This window comes from Pan paniscus, chromosome 3 (assembly GCF_029289425.2).
Source record: "Pan paniscus chromosome 3, NHGRI_mPanPan1-v2.0_pri, whole genome shotgun sequence".
Lineage (NCBI taxonomy): Eukaryota > Metazoa > Chordata > Mammalia > Primates > Hominidae > Pan > Pan paniscus.
Genome location: NC_073252.2, coordinates 80,568,960 through 80,581,162, shown reverse-complemented (window position 1 = coordinate 80,581,162; position 12,203 = coordinate 80,568,960). Strand labels below are relative to the sequence as shown.

Here is a 12,203-nt window from a genome sequence, read left to right as displayed (position 1 = left end):
ATTATCTGTGATGATGTGAAACAGAGACCATCAGTCCACAGAGACCCTTTCAATTCCCCATGCTGTCTGAGTGAAAACTAAAGGAATGCCACATTTTCAAGAGCCTTTATTTCTGCCAGTTTTTGTTTCCGTTTTGAACCTATTATTTTAAATGAACTCACTCAGAGAGGAAAAAGTGCATTATCTCTTTGAAATCAGATCCAACTGACATCATTACATCATAGTTGTAGTCAAACCTGAAATAGTAGTAATTACAAATTGAAATTGTTATTAGGGATGGGGAAGATTTTTCATAGATTATAACAAACCAAATGATGTGAACCTACACCATTTGTCCTCAACCTTCAGCCTGGATTCTGGGAAAATTAGTCTAACTCCACCAAACAGAATTTCTTTTTCTATTTGGTATTTGATTTGATTTCTGCTCACCATGGCAAATTGGTCACACACTAAAATAGTATTGGAAGGAGCATGGTCTTCCAATTAGCTGATTTAACTGCCAAAATTATACTGGCGTACTGGATGAGTGATGGAAACCCATGTATGACATAAGATGCTTTATTGGCCTTACCTCCCTGTATGTATAGCCTGGGATGATAAATTAAATCATAACAAGATATAAACTACCTGAAAACCTAACTTCATTAATGTCTTAACCATTTTTAGCCTTGGACTTTTATAACCATTACATTAAACTATGTTATGGCATTTCATTACCCATAAGTAGAAATAACATGACAAAGAATATTGGGAACTTTTGGAGAATGTGATTCAGGGCACTTCTAAGTTGTGCCAAGAGTAAGAAAAGCTAATAAATGAGGTGCAAGATCTGCAAAAGCAGTGAGAAATGCTGACTCTTCACAACTCACAACAAACACTACTTCACAATTTTGCCTAGAAGTAGATTTCTATAGCATATGTGGGGATAGGATGGAAACTTACTGTCTAGATTAGTTAGATTCAAATTAATGAAATGCAGTTGTGGACTGATACGGTTTGGCTATGTCTCCAACCAGATCTCAACTTGAATTCCCGAGTGTTGTGGAAGGGACCCAGTGGGAGGTAATTGAATCATGGGGGCAGGTCTTTCCATTGCTGTTCTCATGATAGTAAGTCTCCTGAGATCTGATGGTTATTGTAAGAGGGAGTTTTCCTGCACAAGCTCTCTTCTTTTGTCTGCCACCACATGAGGCATGACTTTCACTTTCCACCATGATTGTGAGGCCTCCTCTACCACGTGGCAATGTAAGTCCAACATTAGTATGCCTTTATCAGCAGCATAAAAACAGACTAATACAGTAATTGGTACCAGTAGAGTGGGGCGTTGCTAAAAATACACTCGAAAATGTGGAACTGACTTTGGAACTGGGTAACAGGCAGGGATTGGGACAGTTTGGAGGGCTCAGAAGAAGACAGAAAAATGTGGGAAACTTTGGAATTTCCTGGAGACTTGTTGAATAGCTTTGACCAAAAGCCTGATAGCAGTATGGACAATAAGGTGCAGACTGAGGTGATGTCAGAAGGAGATGAGGTACTTTTTGGGAACTGGATAAAAGGTGACTCTTGTTATGTTTTAGCAAAGATACTGGTGGCATTTTGCCCTGCCCTAGAGATCGGTGGAACTTTGAACTCGAGCAAAATGATTTAGGGTATCTGGTGGAAGAAATCTCTAAGCAGCAAAGCATTCAAAAGGTGACTTGGGTTCTGGTAAAGTCATTCAGTTTCATAAGGGAAGCAGAGCATAAAAGTTTAGAAAATTTGCAGCCTGACAATGTGATAGAAAAGAAAAACCCATTTTCTGAGAAGAAATTCAAGCTGGCTGCAGAAATTTGCATAAGTAACGAGGAGCCCAATGTTAATTCCCAAGACAATGGGGAAAATGTCTCCAGGGCATTTCAGAGGTCTTAAAGGCAGCCCCTCCCATCAAGGGCTAGGAGGCCTAGGAGAAAATGGTTTCCTGGGATGGGCCCAGGGTCCCCCACTGTGTGTAGTCTAGGGACTTGGTGCCCTGTGTCCCAGCCACTCCAGCCATGACTAAAATGGGGCAAGGTACAGCTCAGGCTGTTGCTCCAGAGGACGGAAGCCCCAGGCCTTGGCAGCTTCCATGTGGTGTTGAGCCGGCGGGTGCACAGAGGTCAAGAATTGAGGTATGGGAACCTCTGCCTAGATTTCAGAAGATGTATGGAAATGCCTGGATGCCCAGGCAGAAGTTTGCTGCAGGGTTGGGGCCTTCATGGAGAACCTCTGCTAGGGCAGTGCAGAAAGGAAATGTGGTGTTGGAGCCCCCCCACCCACACAGAGTCCATATGGGGCACTGCCTAGTGAAGCTGTGAGAAGAGGGCCACTGTCCTCCAGGTCCCAGAATAGTAGATTCACCAACAGCCTGCACCATGTGCCTGGAAAAGCTGAAGACACTAAATGCCAGCCCATGAAAGCAACTAGGAGGGGGGCTATACCTAGCAAAGCCACAGAGGAAGAGCCACCGAAGACTATGGGAAGCCACCTCTTTCATCAGCGTGACCTGGATGTGAGTGAGACATGGAGTCAAAGGAGATCATTTTGGAGCTGTAAGATTTGAGTGCCTTGCTGGATTTCAGACTTGCATGGACCCTGTAACCCCTTTGTTTTGGCCAGTATCTCCCATTTGGAATGGGTGTATTTATCCAATGCCTATACCCCCACTGTATCTAGGAAATAACTAACCTGCTTTTGATTTTACAGGCTCATAGGTGGAAGGGACTTGCCTTGTCTCAGATGAGACTTTAGACTGTGGACTTTTGAGTTAATGCTGAAATGAGTTAAGACTTTGAGGGACTGTTGGGAAGGCATGATTGGTTTTGAATTGTGAGGACATGAGATTTGGGAGAGGCCAGGGGTGGAATGATATGGTTTGGTTTTGTCCCCAGCCAGATCTCATCTTGAATTCCCAAGTGTTATGGGTGGGACCCAGTGGGAGGTAATTGAATCATGGGGGCAGGTCTTTTCCATGCTGTTCTTGTGGTAGTGAGTAAACCTTATGAGATCTGATGGTCATTACAAGAGGGAGTTTTCCTGCACAAGCTATCTTCTCTTGTCTGCCACCATATGAGACTTGCCTTTCACCTTCCACCATGATTGTGAGGCATCCCCAGCATGTGCAACTGTAAGTCCAATAAACCTCTTTCTTTTGTAAATTGCCCAGTCTCGGGTATGTCTTTATCAGCAGTGTGAAAATGAAATAATACATGGACAAGTATACCTTTAAAAAGTTTACTTTAAAAAATTTACTTATAAAAATAATAACAAATTATAATTGAAAATACTATACTGTTGTTACTTAATATCTTTAGGCAAGCCCCTTGAGGGCTCTAATAAATGGAAAACCTAGAAAAGCTATTTTGAAAAGAGTTTTAAACAGTACATCCCCTGAGCTTAAAACAATTTATGGAAAGCAAAGGCACTGAGAAATTTCCAGGGACTTCCCATAAAGCCTACTCTCTGAGTTTGCTTTGGGGCTATGGTAAGAGACTATTGCAGACTGGGTAATTTATTGTGAACAGAAATTTATTGACTGATGGCACTGGAGGCTACGAAATCCAAGATTGAGGAGGGCCTGGCATCTGGCAAGGGCCTTCTTGCTGTGTCATCCCACAGGTAAAGGTGAAAGGACAAGAAAGGGTAAGAGACAGAGGAAGTGAGAGAGGGAGGGAGGGGGCTGAAATCCCTCTTTTATAATGAGCCCACTCTCATGATAATGTTGTTCATCAATTCATGAGGGTGGAGCCCTCATGGCCAAATCACCTCTTAATAGTCCAACCTTTTAATATTGTTACAATGGCAATTAAATTTCAACATTTAAATCATAGCACAAACACTCTGCAATATTTATATCAATAACATTTTATCAATAACAATTTATATCAATAGCATTTTACCTATACAAATTTGGGGGCAGAGTAAGCATATAGTTGTGTTGTTGTTGTTGTTGTTGTTGTTTTTCTTGGTTTGTTTGTTTTTGAGATGGAGTTTTGCTCTTGTCGCCCATGCTGGAGTGCAGTGGTGCGATCTCATCTCACCACAACCTCCGCCTCCCGGGTTCAAGTGATTCTCCTGCCTCAGCCTCCCAAGTAGCTGGGATTACAGGCATGTGCCATAACGCGGGGCTAATTTTGTACTTTTGTAGAGATGGGGTTTCTCCATGTTGTCAGGCTGGTCTCAAACTCCTGACTGCTGGTGATCCACCCACCTCGGCCTCCCAAAGTGCTGGGATTACAGGCATGAGCCACCGTGCCTGGCCCTAAGCACATTTTCTTACTTAACAACTTCTCATGTGCAATCCTTACAAAATTACTTGAGGATTTTCAGGAGCACTCTGGGAAAATAAAAAATAGTTTTAAATGCAAAAGATATCTATAGATATAGATATAAACTGATTTAGAAATGGAAAAATCAAAAAATTATGAAAGATTTGAACATTTAATTAAGATAAGGTCATGGATGCCAGTTTTATAGTCATGTAACAGTGTAAATGAATCCAAGATCAAAATTTTAAGAACTATGGCTTTAGGATAAACTTTTTTTATTTCTTGAATAATAAAGACACACACATACAGTTATATTTCTTTGTTTCTATTGCTCCTAAAATAGTCTCAGTCCTATTAATTATAACTTGTAAGCAAAGTAATGAACTTGTATTTCACAAAGAAAACTAGGGAGTGTAATATTGAAAATTGTCCATTATACATAAGCATTTCAGCTGACTAGCAGAACTTATGAAAACAGAAATAAAGGCAGAAATAAAGATGTTCTTTGAAACCAATGAGAACAAAGACACAACATACCAGAATCTCTGGGACACATTCAAAGCAGTGTGTAGAGGGAAATTTATAGCACTAAATGCGCATAAGAGAAAGCAGGAAAGATCCAAAATTGACACCCTAGCATCACAATTAAAAGAACTAGAAAAGCAAGAGCAAACACATTCAAAAGCTAGCAGAAGGCAAGAAATAACTAAAATCAGAGCAGAACTGAAGGAAATAGAGACACAAAAAACCCTTCAAAAAATTAATGAATCCAGGAGCTGGTTTTTTGAAAGGATCAACAAAATTGATAGACCACTAGCAAGACTAATAAAGAAGAAAAGAGAGAAGAATCAAATAGACGCAATAAAAAATGATAAAGGGGATATCACCACCGATCCCACAGAAATACAAACTACCATCAGAGAGTACTACAAACACGTCTACGCAAATAAACTAGAAAATCTAGAAGAAATGGATAAATTCCTTGACACATACACCCTCCCAAGACTAAACCAGGAAGAGTTTGAATCTCTGAATAGACCAATAACAGGCTCTGAAATTGTGGTAATAATCAATAGCTTACCAACCAAAAAGAGTCCAGGACCAGATGGATTCACAGCCGAATTTTACCAAAGGTACAAGGAGGAACTGATACCATTCCTTCTGAAACTATTCCAATCAATAGAAAAAGAGGGAATCCTCCCTAACTCATTTTATGAGGCCAGCATCATCCTGATATCAAAGCCGGGCAGAGACACAACCAAAAAAGAGAATTTTAGACCAATATCCTTGATGAACATTGATGCAAAAATTAACCAAATCCAGCAGCACATCAAAAAGCTTATCCACCATGATCAAGTGGGCTTCATCCCTGGGATGCAAGGCTGGTTCAATATACGCAAATCAATTAATGTAATGCAGCATATAAACAGAACCAAAGACAAAAACTACATGATTATCTCAATAGATGCAGAAAAGGCCTTTGACAAAATTCAACAACTCTTCATGCTAAAAACTCTCTCAAGAAATTAGGTATTGATGGGACGTATCTCAAAATAATAAGAGCTATCTATGACAAACCCACAGCCAATATCATACTGAATGGGCAAAAACTGGAAGCATTCCCTTTGACAACTGGCACAAGACAGGGATGCCCTCTCTCACCACTCCTATTCAACATAGTGTTAGAAGTTCTGGCCAGGGCAATTAGGCCAGAGAAGGAAATAAAGGGTATTCAATTAGGAAAAGAGGAAGTCAAATTGTCCCTGTTTGCAGATGACATGATTGTATATCTAGAAAACCCCATCATCTCAGCCCAAAATCTCCTTAAGCTGATAAGCAACTTCAGCAAAGTCTCAGGATACAAAATCAATGTACAAAAATCACAAGCATTCTTATACACCAATAACAGACAAACAGAGAGCCAAATCATAAGTGAACTCCCATTCACAATTGCTTCAAAGAGAATAAAATACCTAGGAATCCAACTTACAAGGAACGTGAAGGACCTCTTCAAGGAGAACTACAAACCACTGCTCAATGAAATAAAAGAGGATACAAAGAAATGGAAGAACATTCCATGCTCATGGGTAGGAAGAATCAATATCATGAAAATGGCCATACTGCCCAAGGTAATTTATAGATTCAATGCCATACCCATTAAGCTACCAATGACTTTCTTCACAGAATTGGAAAAAACTACTTTAAAGTTCATATGGAACCAAAAAAGAACCCACATTGCCAAGTCAATCCTAAGCCAAAAGAACAAAGCTGGAGGCATCACGCTACCTGACTTCAAACTATACTACAAGCCTACAGTAACCAAAACAGCATGGTACTGGTACCAAAACAGAGATATAGATCAATGGAACAGAACAGAGCCCTCAGAAATAACGCCACATATCTACAACTATCTGATCTTTGACAAAGCTGAGAAAAACAAGCAATGGGGAAAGGATTCCCTATTTAATAAATGGTGCTGGGAAAACTGGCTAGCCATATGTAGAAAGCTGAAACTGGATCCCTTCCTTACACCTGATACAAAAATTAATTCAAGATGGATTAAAGACTTAAACGTTAGACCTAAAACCATAAAAACCCTAGAAGAAAACCTAGGTATTACCATTCAGGACATAGGCATGGGCAAGGACTTCATGTCTAAAACACCAAAAGCAATGGCAATAAAAGCCAAAATTGACAAATGGGATCTAATTAAACTAAAGCGCTTCTGCACAGCAAAAGAAACTACCATCAGCGTGAACAGGCAACCTACAAAATGGGAGAAAATTTTTGCAACCTACTCATCTGACAAAGGGCTAATAGCCAGAATCTACAATGAACTCAAACAAATTTACAAGAAAAAAACAAATAACCCCATCAAAACGTGGGCGAAGGATATGAACAGACACTTCTCAAAAGAAGACATTTATGCAGCCAAAAAACACATGAAAAAATGCTCACCATCACTGGCCATCAGAGAAATGCAAATCAAAACCACAATGAGATACCATCTCACACCAGTTAGCAATGACCATCATTCAAAATTCAGGAAACAACAGGTGCTGGAGAGGATGTGGAGAAATAGGAACACTTTGACACTGTTGGTGGGACTGTAAACTAGTTCAACTCTTGTGGAAGTCAGTGTGGCGATTCCTCAGGGATCTGTAACTAAAAATACCATTTGACCCAGCCTTCCCATTACTGGGTATATACCCAAAGGACTATAAATCATGCTGCTATAAAGACACATGCACACGTATGTTTATTGCAGCACTATTCACAATAGCAAAGACTTGGAACCAACCCAAATGTCCAACAATGATAGACTGGATTAAGAAAATGTGGCACATATACACCACGGAATACTATGCAGCCATAAAAAATGATGAGTTCATGTCCTTTGTAGGGACATGGATGAAATTGGAAATCATCATTCTCAGTAAACTATCGCAAGGACAAAAAACCAAACATTGAATGTTCTCACTCATAGGTGGGAATTGAACAATGAGAACACATGGACACAGGAAGGGGAACATCACATTCTGGGGAATGTTGTGGGGTGGGGGGAGGGGGGAGGGATAGCATTAGGAGATATACCTAATGCTAAATGACGAGTTAATGGGTGCAGCACACTAGCAGGGCACATGTATACATATGTAACTAACCTGCACATTGTGCACATGTACCCTAAGACTTAAAGTATAATAATAATAAAATTTTAATTTTAATTTTAAAAAGTGTTAATAGTAAAAAAAAAAAGAAATTATCTAAATAGCCAGTGATTATTCATTAATTAGGTTCAATATCAGTCCTAGGCTTTAAGAGGGACATTGTAAATTATCTTCAAGCTGACATATCACAAAACATAATTACTATTGACATAAAGTTTGTCAGAATAATGATCCAGTTTATTTAAACACAAATTTATATTTTCATAATCTTAAATATTATGTAGTATTAATGTTAGCATATTTTATGTATATTAGCACTTATTTATCTAAATCAACCAAGATACAGCCCCTTTATATTGAGTCTTTATAATGTAATTTGTCAATGCTCTCATACAATGAGAGGTAAAGACCTTTTTAAATTTTTTATTTTTAATATTTCTGGGTACATTGTAGGTGTATATATTTATGGGGTAAATGAGATATTTTGATACAGGTACAAGGACACTTAGTGTGCTTATAAACCCAGATCAACACTTTTGCCACAGGTTAATGGTAAACATTGAAACCCAAAAACCCATAGTCCAAATATCAAACAGCTTTCCATTCCATTGAATACAAGATTCTTAATTGATTTAAGCTCAAAATGGACAAAGAGGCTATACATATACCTACATATGTATATATGTATATGTAAACAAACCAGTCTCTCTGTTATCTGTCACCCAAAGAGTATGGAAATCTTATCTCTATAACCTGTATCTCTATAACCTGTTAGCCATTTGTATAAATCACTAGATGATCAGATCATGAAACCAAACTCCCAGTCATTGCTGTCACCAATGTAGAATAAATTAGTGGTTATAAGCAAACCAGAAACAAAAATGAAACAAAAATCAGTAGAGGGAAGGAAAATAGACAAATTCAGTCAGCAAAATTAGGTTATGTTGGCTCTTAGGTTTCATTTCTGGGAACCAAAAAGACACACCAACCTTAAGTATCCTAATGAGATACACTACTCTGGCAACATATTTTACCTGGCTCTGTTAAATAAATCCATTGGATATTATAGTAGATTACCTCCAAAATGGTTCATGGGCAATCAGTTTAAAAAGATAAATTCATGTAAAAGTATAAAACAAAATGGATTAAAGATTTTAATGAGACTGGACATGGTGGCTCACACCTGTAATTCCAACACTTTGGTAGTTCAAGGCAGGAAGATTGCTTGAACCCAGGAGTTCAAGACCAGCCTGGACAACATAGTGAGACCCCCATCTCTACAATAAAAAATTTAGCCAGGCATGGTGGTGCGTGCCTGTAGTCCCAGCTACTTGGGAGACTAAGGTCAGGGGATCGCTTGAGCCCAGGAAGTTGAGGCTACAGTGAGTCATGATCACACCATTGCACTCCAGCCTGGGCAACTGAGCTAGACTCTGTCTCAAAAAAAAAAAATTTTCAATTAACCCATTAATTAATGAGAGATTTATTAAGATGCTACAGCTCATTCAAAGGAGAATCCAAGGACTAGGCATGCTGAAAAGACATAGTATACTGAAAAAACATAGCATACTGAAAAGCACTTACAAATATATGCAAATTGGCAAAATTGGCCAGTATCCACAGGGCAATAATCAATTACAACTGCAATTCTACAGGTAGAAATTTGTTACTTTTCTATCATTTTTAAATAATGTAGAGAGTTCCAAAATAATTCATAGACAGTGAAGGTGAGATAATTTTGACTACTAGACATCTGGTCATCTTTTTGGTTCATTTCAAAATATTTCACAATTTTTTTTCCTACAGAATGAAAGGTAAAGCCCTTTCTAAGTTACAAATATAAAGAAATGTAGAGTGTTTATAAATTCGGATCTGTACTTTGCCACAGATCAAGATTAAACATAGCACAAAATTCATGGTCATATGTTTCCCTCCTCTGATATACTAAGATTTCTCTTTTGATCCAACAATTCCCAATGTACAGGGGAGATACTGTGAGGATTTAAAAAGATAATATATGTAAAGTGCTTAGTACCATTTCTTCCATTTTCCTATTTCTAGTTGCTGTATTAAATGTAGCATTTATCTATAAAATGGAGCAACTTATTTATAGAAAATTTGAATGTAAAATTTTAGGAAATGACTAAAGAGAGGAATGTTATTTTTACTTACTTTTATTAGAGAAACCTTCTATTTTCATAAGTGATATTATAAGTTCTGCATATTTCTGAATATATCATTTATTGTAATACTAATAATTTATATAAGATTCACAAATATTAACTTAATAAACTGCATTTAAATATTTTAAAATATACAAAATTCAAGAATCCTTTGCTGTGACTCATGTTTTTAAACCCAAATTATGATGCATAAGGAATATTCAAAATTAGGCTTTATGTGTTTATTGTACAATATTTTCTTAATTAACAATTAGGTCTAAAAATAAGATTTTCAGGGTACAAGATCTTGAATGTACTCAGTATAATAATGATCTCTACTAAAATGTAGCTCTAATTTACGCAGTTCTTGTGTAATAGGACTTCACAATTTGTTTATTCATTTAAATAGGCAAGGTACCAAAAGAGCCTTTCATTCAGATTAATTAATTACTGGAGTTAATTGGAACATTCAGGTTCCAATTTCAGGTTACCATAAACCTGAAAATGTTTATCATGACTTTTATTATTCTGAAGTGTAATGGTCACAGAAATTAACTATGTTTAATGTAACCTAGGCAAAGTTCTATGTATCATTTCCCTTGTTAAGAAGTACATTTTTTAACTTTAACAATGTATGTGCTACGTGCTCACATGTTCTTTATGAATACAGTGTATTTAGGGGTTTGTTTTGTTGTTTTTAGTTTGAGAGGTGGTGGTAGGAAAGGGAAGATGAGAAGAAATGCACATTTATTTACTCTGAATTTCTAGTTACTAAAACTTTATTTTAAAAAGTTTGACTACTATAAAGAAAGCACAGAACCTCTGTGCATTTTGTAATTTATTTGAAATTGATTTCTAGAAATCACAGCCTTCTTGCAGTATAAATGATGTATTTCTACACAAATGGAAATAGACATGAATAAATTTGCATTATTAATCTTTAATAAAGAACAATGTTGATAGTTTAAATTACACTTTAAATGTTTAAGGTGAATGTTGAAGGTGTGCTCTCTCTCTCTGTCTCTCTCTCTATATATATATCATTCTAATAATGCCAATCAAAATATATAAAACTTACATAGGAAATAATATCAAGTTACTTCTTGTGACAAACTATTTTTGAAATATCTTTCTATATGTCCATGTATGTTTCAGTTTTAATGCTTCTCTAAACATTGCTTTATTTTCTTCATTTTTTTACTCTGTCTTGAAGGTACAAACATAAGATCAGATTTATTTAAAGTTACCTTTTTATCATTTATTTTTAACTGACAAAAATTGTTTATATTTATTATGTACAACATGCTATTTTGAAATATCTATACATTGTAGAATGGCTAAATTGTTCTAATTCACATATGCATTACCCCACATATCATTTTTTTAAAATCTACTCTTTTAGCAATTTTCAAGAATACATTATTATTAACTAGAGTGACTGATTATCTCTCTAATGCCCTTTCCCCACCCAGTCCCTGGTAACCAGCATTCTATTCTCTACTTCTATGACTTTAACTTGTTAGATTCCACATATGAGTGAAATCATGCGGCATTTGTCGTTCTGTGCTGGGCTTATTTCACTTAACATGATGTCCTCTAGGTTTATCCATGCTATTGTAAATGACAAGACTTCCTTCTTTAAGACTGAATAGTATTTCATTGGATTGTGATCAAATTCACAATGGGTTGTAACACTAGCAGTGAATCAGAACCATATGACTTCATTTATCTTCCCCTGGATTTTATGTATGGAGCTACTAAAATCTGCCAGAAAATATTAATTTTTAATTGTTCATGAAGTTAGCATTCTAATGACACTAATCAAAATGATGTTTTAATGGTTAAAAACAGAAATCCTCTTGTACCATGTGAATACTTCCTTTTCTCATAGAAAAGTCCAGCCACTGGTCCACTCACTTAACATGGGAGGAAACTCAGACATAGATTAATCACTGAAGGCCTCATTCATTTATTCTTTTGGCAAGGACAGTCATTTTGTTTCTTGAAAAGAAACCAACATTTTGTACTTCGAGGCCCTAATCTATTTGTACTCTTAATAGCAAGAGAAGAAGTAGGACCTTAACCCATGT

The 12,203-nt window shown here is 36.9% G+C and overlaps 1 protein-coding gene across 4 annotated transcripts in view; it reads left to right on the top strand.

Moving 5' to 3' along the window:
• Positions 1-12,203, top strand: part of GABRB1 (gamma-aminobutyric acid type A receptor subunit beta1) — a 447,651-nt gene that overhangs the window by 295,246 nt on the left and 140,202 nt on the right. The window lies entirely within an intron of this gene.